We start from the raw sequence: 6,471 nt of genomic DNA on the forward strand, positions 1-6,471 counted from the left end.
GGATACTATATCCGCAAGGAAGCCTGACAAACAGGGGTTTTGAAGAGTAAAGTATATGTATTGATTGACCACAACTTCAGCTGCGATCTTAACACGCTATGTCTCAGGTTGAAGTATCGTGACAAAAAAAGTCGACTGGATTTGCGCGACTACTCCCAAGAGTCTGTATGACACACGATGCAAACCAAAACATTTCCAACACTCCTTCCTGACTCATTAGAGAGTCATAATCCTTCCGTGCTCGGTTCGTCATTGTGATCGGACATCTGACTGCGTAAGCTCCTTCAAGCCCAATTGCGGAAGCATTTCGGCGATGGTGTTCTCATGGCTAAGTGAATAACCATCTCCATCATGTTTAACGCAAATTCCAAGAAACATAGTAACCTATCACAGGTCTTTTAGTTCCAACACTTTCATGACAGTAAATACTCATCCACACGTGCTGTGCTTGTTGCAGTGATTAACAGATTGTCGACGTACGTGCCGGCTACAATTGTACCGCTTCCGTCAATCTTGTCAAAACATGCACGTGTCTGTGATACATTGCACGAATCCCATACTAAGGATAGTTTTCAGAAGTAATTCATGCCACAACAGACCGGCCTATCTCAGTCCGTACAAAACTTTTTAAAAACAAAGCCCGAGTTCATTGACATTGGAAGCACCCATCTTAGCTAGCTGTTCATCGCTAATCTGCATTCCTTGGGGGACATAAAGAAGAATGTCAAACTGTTACTCAGTCAAAACCTTAACATATAAAATATTTTACAATTCAAATTTATTATTATTTAAAAATTGTTGATAATTTAGTAAAAAAAAAAATATTTTATCATTTAAAATATAAAATATAATTAGGCTTAGTAGGATTTGAACCTACAACTATACTGTTATAGGTCCTGTCGCGATTGTGATGGGTTCTTTTGCACTTCTTCATCAAGCACTTTGTAAATTTGCTCATCAGCAGTAGAGACGTGTGTCTCACTTCCACTAATGTGACCAGTCGTAATGACGTTACGAAGCTTTGCAAGGAAAACTTTGTAGCCTTTAATTTCGTCATTTTTTCTAGTCGTTACCACGAACGGCGTGTCGGTCGAATTTCTTATTCTTCGTGTCCCGTTAAACGATGCAAGGGGGTCAAACGACAACTATGTGTTTCAGATTGGGAGATGTCCCAGTCAAAACCTCGAGTGGTGAAGCTCGTGCTGTGTTCGACTTCGTCGGACTTTGATTCAGTATGTATGCAGCATACTCAGCGGCATCACTCCAGAATTTTTTCAGAATGGTTGATCCAAAAAGCATGCATCGAACAATATTCATTATTGTACAATGCATACGTTCAGCCTTTCCGTTGCTGGTTTGGTTTGCGGGCTCGCTCACTTGTCTCGAAACTCCTTGCTGCTGGCAGAAAGGTCAACGTTGGCATAATCGCCTCCTCCGTCGGTGCGAAGAACATGTACGCGGCAATAAAACTCTTTTCAAAATACATAAGAAAACGCTTGAACTTTTTAGTTGGGCGAGATCGCCATTTCTATTGGGCACCACCTGCACTAATGGATGCGAGTGGGAACCAACGCTTCCTTATTGTAAGGTTGCTTGCTCACCGCTCCAAATACTTCGACTTGTGGATTACAAAGTTGACCAGATAGCGATTGCGGTATCGATCGAGCGGTGTAATCGGGCCCTTTAAATCGCTGCAAAACCCTCCACCTGCCCGATCGATTGGGGAAATGCTTCCAGTGTCACGCTGCGAATGACGGGATTTAGTCGCCTTACCCTACGCGCAGATCGTACAAAGCGGTCGTGAGTGGCCATTAATTATAATTCCAGAACCGGTATCACGGGCCATTCGTTCAATTGTGTCGAACGCTAATTGGCCGAATCGTATATATAATTCGTGAAGGGAACCCTGTCGTACATGAGTTTCAGGTGGCTTTAAATTGACTGCACTCATGACCATATCTTCGATCTTGTGTCGTGGTCGGTGCCGATTGCATCTCCGCCACGAGAACATTTGACTCCATGCGCAAAGTAAAAACCAGTGTCTATCACACTGATCATTTTACCATGACGTGTCTCCATTCGACAGCCTTGCTTGGCCAGTAACCCAAACAAATTAGATTGCGGGACAACGAAGGTGCATAATACACAGCACTGAGCTGCAATTTAAAATCCTTATTAACTGCCACACCACAAAAGGTGACAAAGCCTTTCTTTAGGAATTTTAAGTGTTCACGATTTGAAAGGAGCAACCATTCAGATTCTTGACAGTCTTCCGCATCTTGAGGCATTAATACGTCGCGCACCAGGTGTCAACTAGCAACACTGTCAACAATCCAGTCGTACATTCACGGCATTCTCCTTAGCCGCTAGTTCCCTCACCTTCAGCGCTCTTATTTCTCTTCTTGTCTTGGACTTGCATTCTCTCGCCAAGTGGCCTCGTTTGCCACACTTAAAACACTTCCGCTACTCGCCAATTGATTTCACAATTCTCTTAGGTCCGGACTTCATTGGTTTTTCGTCATCTTCAAGCTCCTGTGCCCGCACAACCAGTTCTGCGCGTGATGCAAGTAATCAGTACGCTTTATATGCGGCGCGGCGTACTTATGCTGTTAAGTACAGCAAATGGTCTGTCCACGAACGTGAGCTGTCCTTCTTTGCACCATAAAAGTGCACAGCTTGGTGGTAGTTGGCCTAGCAAGAAAGAAAGGCTTTGAGACTGCATCCACCAGCCTTTAATATGCGATTGGTAGTAACTTAGCGCCGTCACTTGAGATGCTGCAATTGTTTGTTCGCCTTGACCCGCTCACTCCACTGTTTTTCACATGCAAGTTCCGCCATCTCGATGGCTTTCAGGAGCAACGATGCCCATTGGGAAATCCAGTTCCAAGTCCCTTGTACTAAATTTCCAATCATAAACTTAGAGTCGCGAGCATTTGGTACACGTTACCAATTCAGATAAACAAGGGGCTGTTGCCCTGCTCGAGCCTGATATTCGGCGTATGCTTGTGCTTGTTCCTGATATGCCGCATCGGCGCCATCGCTTTTGACCGGAAGTGCTGATCCAGCGCGTAGCTGCGCCTCTCCACGCGCAATCCGTGCTTGTGCTTCGCCACGCTGATAAAAACTTCCTTGTTCAAATTGTCCTTGAGCTGATATATCATCGATCTGGAAGGAATGCATGGGCAAAGCGTGTTATGTCACGTGGTTAAAAATGGACGCGCTCTGACCACACTCCCATGCAGCACGCGTAACTGGTGGAGCCACTCGGGAAAGGAGTGGAGCGGATGAGGAGGAGTTAGTGACCAACAAGGAGCGGGTGTTAGCCGCTTTGAAAAGGTTGCCTTAATGTATTGATATGGCTGAAAGGACAAGCGTGAGCGCCTCGGAAACATATGATGTATTTCCTCCGCATACGTCTCGTCGGCAGAGGCGTCAGACCCGTCGCATGGGCTCATAACCTGTTGGAGTTTATATCCGCGAACAAATTTGACTAAAGGGGAATTCTGAAGAGTAAAAAGAATGTATTGATTGACCACAACTTCAGCTGCGATCTTAACACGCTATGTCTCAGGTTGAAGTATCGTGACAAAAAAAGTCGACTGGATTTGCGCGACTACTCCCAAGAGTCTGTATGACACACGATGCAAACCAAAACATTTCCAACACTCCTTCCTGACTCATTAGAGAGTCATAATCCTTCCGTGCTCGGTTCGTCATTGTGATCGGACATCTGACTGCGTAAGCTCCTTCAAGCCCAATTGCGGAAGCATTTCGGCGATGGTGTTCTCATGGCTAAGTGAATAACCATCTCCATCATGTTTAACGCAAATTCCAAGAAACATAGTAACCTATCACAGGTCTTTTAGTTCCAACACTTTCATGACAGTAAATACTCATCCACACGTGCTGTGCTTGTTGCAGTGATTAACAGATTGTCGACGTACGTGCCGGCTACAATTGTACCGCTTCCGTCAATCTTGTCAAAACATGCACGTGTCTGTGATACATTGCACGAATCCCATACTAAGGATAGTTTTCAGAAGTAATTCATGCCACAACAGACCGGCCTATCTCAGTCCGTACAAAACTTTTTAAAAACAAAGCCCGAGTTCATTGACATTGGAAGCACCCATCTTAGCTAGCTGTTCATCGCTAATCTGCATTCCTTGGGGGACATAAAGAAGAATGTCAAACTGTTACTCAGTCAAAACCTTAACATATAAAATATTTTACAATTCAAATTTATTATTATTTAAAAATTGTTGATAATTTAGTAAAAAAAAAAATATTTTATCATTTAAAATATAAAATATAATTAGGCTTAGTAGGATTTGAACCTACAACTATACTGTTATAGGTCCTGTCGCGATTGTGATGGGTTCTTTTGCACTTCTTCATCAAGCACTTTGTAAATTTGCTCATCAGCAGTAGAGACGTGTGTCTCACTTCCACTAATGTGACCAGTCGTAATGACGTTACGAAGCTTTGCAAGGAAAACTTTGTAGCCTTTAATTTCGTCATTTTTTCTAGTCGTTACCACGAACGGCGTGTCGGTCGAATTTCTTATTCTTCGTGTCCCGTTAAACGATGCAAGGGGGTCAAACGACAACTATGTGTTTCAGATTGGGAGATGTCCCAGTCAAAACCTCGAGTGGTGAAGCTCGTGCTGTGTTCGACTTCGTCGGACTTTGATTCAGTATGTATGCAGCATACTCAGCGGCATCACTCCAGAATTTTTTCAGAATGGTTGATCCAAAAAGCATGCATCGAACAATATTCATTATTGTACAATGCATACGTTCAGCCTTTCCGTTGCTGGTTTGGTTTGCGGGCTCGCTCACTTGTCTCGAAACTCCTTGCTGCTGGCAGAAAGGTCAACGTTGGCATAATCGCCTCCTCCGTCGGTGCGAAGAACATGTACGCGGCAATAAAACTCTTTTCAAAATACATAAGAAAACGCTTGAACTTTTTAGTTGGGCGAGATCGCCATTTCTATTGGGCACCACCTGCACTAATGGATGCGAGTGGGAACCAACGCTTCCTTATTGTAAGGTTGCTTGCTCACCGCTCCAAATACTTCGACTTGTGGATTACAAAGTTGACCAGATAGCGATTGCGGTATCGATCGAGCGGTGTAATCGGGCCCTTTAAATCGCTGCAAAACCCTCCACCTGCCCGATCGATTGGGGAAATGCTTCCAGTGTCACGCTGCGAATGACGGGATTTAGTCGCCTTACCCTACGCGCAGATCGTACAAAGCGGTCGTGAGTGGCCATTAATTATAATTCCAGAACCGGTATCACGGGCCATTCGTTCAATTGTGTCGAACGCTAATTGGCCGAATCGTATATATAATTCGTGAAGGGAACCCTGTCGTACATGAGTTTCAGGTGGCTTTAAATTGACTGCACTCATGACCATATCTTCGATCTTGTGTCGTGGTCGGTGCCGATTGCATCTCCGCCACGAGAACATTTGACTCCATGCGCAAAGTAAAAACCAGTGTCTATCACACTGATCATTTTACCATGACGTGTCTCCATTCGACAGCCTTGCTTGGCCAGTAACCCAAACAAATTAGATTGCGGGACAACGAAGGTGCATAATACACAGCACTGAGCTGCAATTTAAAATCCTTATTAACTGCCACACCACAAAAGGTGACAAAGCCTTTCTTTAGGAATTTTAAGTGTTCACGATTTGAAAGGAGCAACCATTCAGATTCTTGACAGTCTTCCGCATCTTGAGGCATTAATACGTCGCGCACCAGGTGTCAACTAGCAACACTGTCAACAATCCAGTCGTACATTCACGGCATTCTCCTTAGCCGCTAGTTCCCTCACCTTCAGCGCTCTTATTTCTCTTCTTGTCTTGGACTTGCATTCTCTCGCCAAGTGGCCTCGTTTGCCACACTTAAAACACTTCCGCTACTCGCCAATTGATTTCACAATTCTCTTAGGTCCGGACTTCATTGGTTTTTCGTCATCTTCAAGCTCCTGTGCCCGCACAACCAGTTCTGCGCGTGATGCAAGTAATCAGTACGCTTTATATGCGGCGCGGCGTACTTATGCTGTTAAGTACAGCAAATGGTCTGTCCACGAACGTGAGCTGTCCTTCTTTGCACCATAAAAGTGCACAGCTTGGTGGTAGTTGGCCTAGCAAGAAAGAAAGGCTTTGAGACTGCATCCACCAGCCTTTAATATGCGATTGGTAGTAACTTAGCGCCGTCACTTGAGATGCTGCAATTGTTTGTTCGCCTTGACCCGCTCACTCCACTGTTTTTCACATGCAAGTTCCGCCATCTCGATGGCTTTCAGGAGCAACGATGCCCATTGGGAAATCCAGTTCCAAGTCCCTTGTACTGTACCGCATCTGTAGGCGGGCACGTCGTAATGCGGCCACGCTCTACTTAGACACACACCCTAGCACAGCGAGGAAGCGGTTAAACCTGCTTCTCTTGCGTGCAGTGAG

This window comes from Bremia lactucae, assembly GCF_004359215.1.
Source record: "Bremia lactucae strain SF5 chromosome Unknown BlacSF5_NotPlaced_20_SHOA01000004.1_93855bp, whole genome shotgun sequence".
NCBI lineage: Eukaryota > Oomycota > Peronosporomycetes > Peronosporales > Peronosporaceae > Bremia > Bremia lactucae.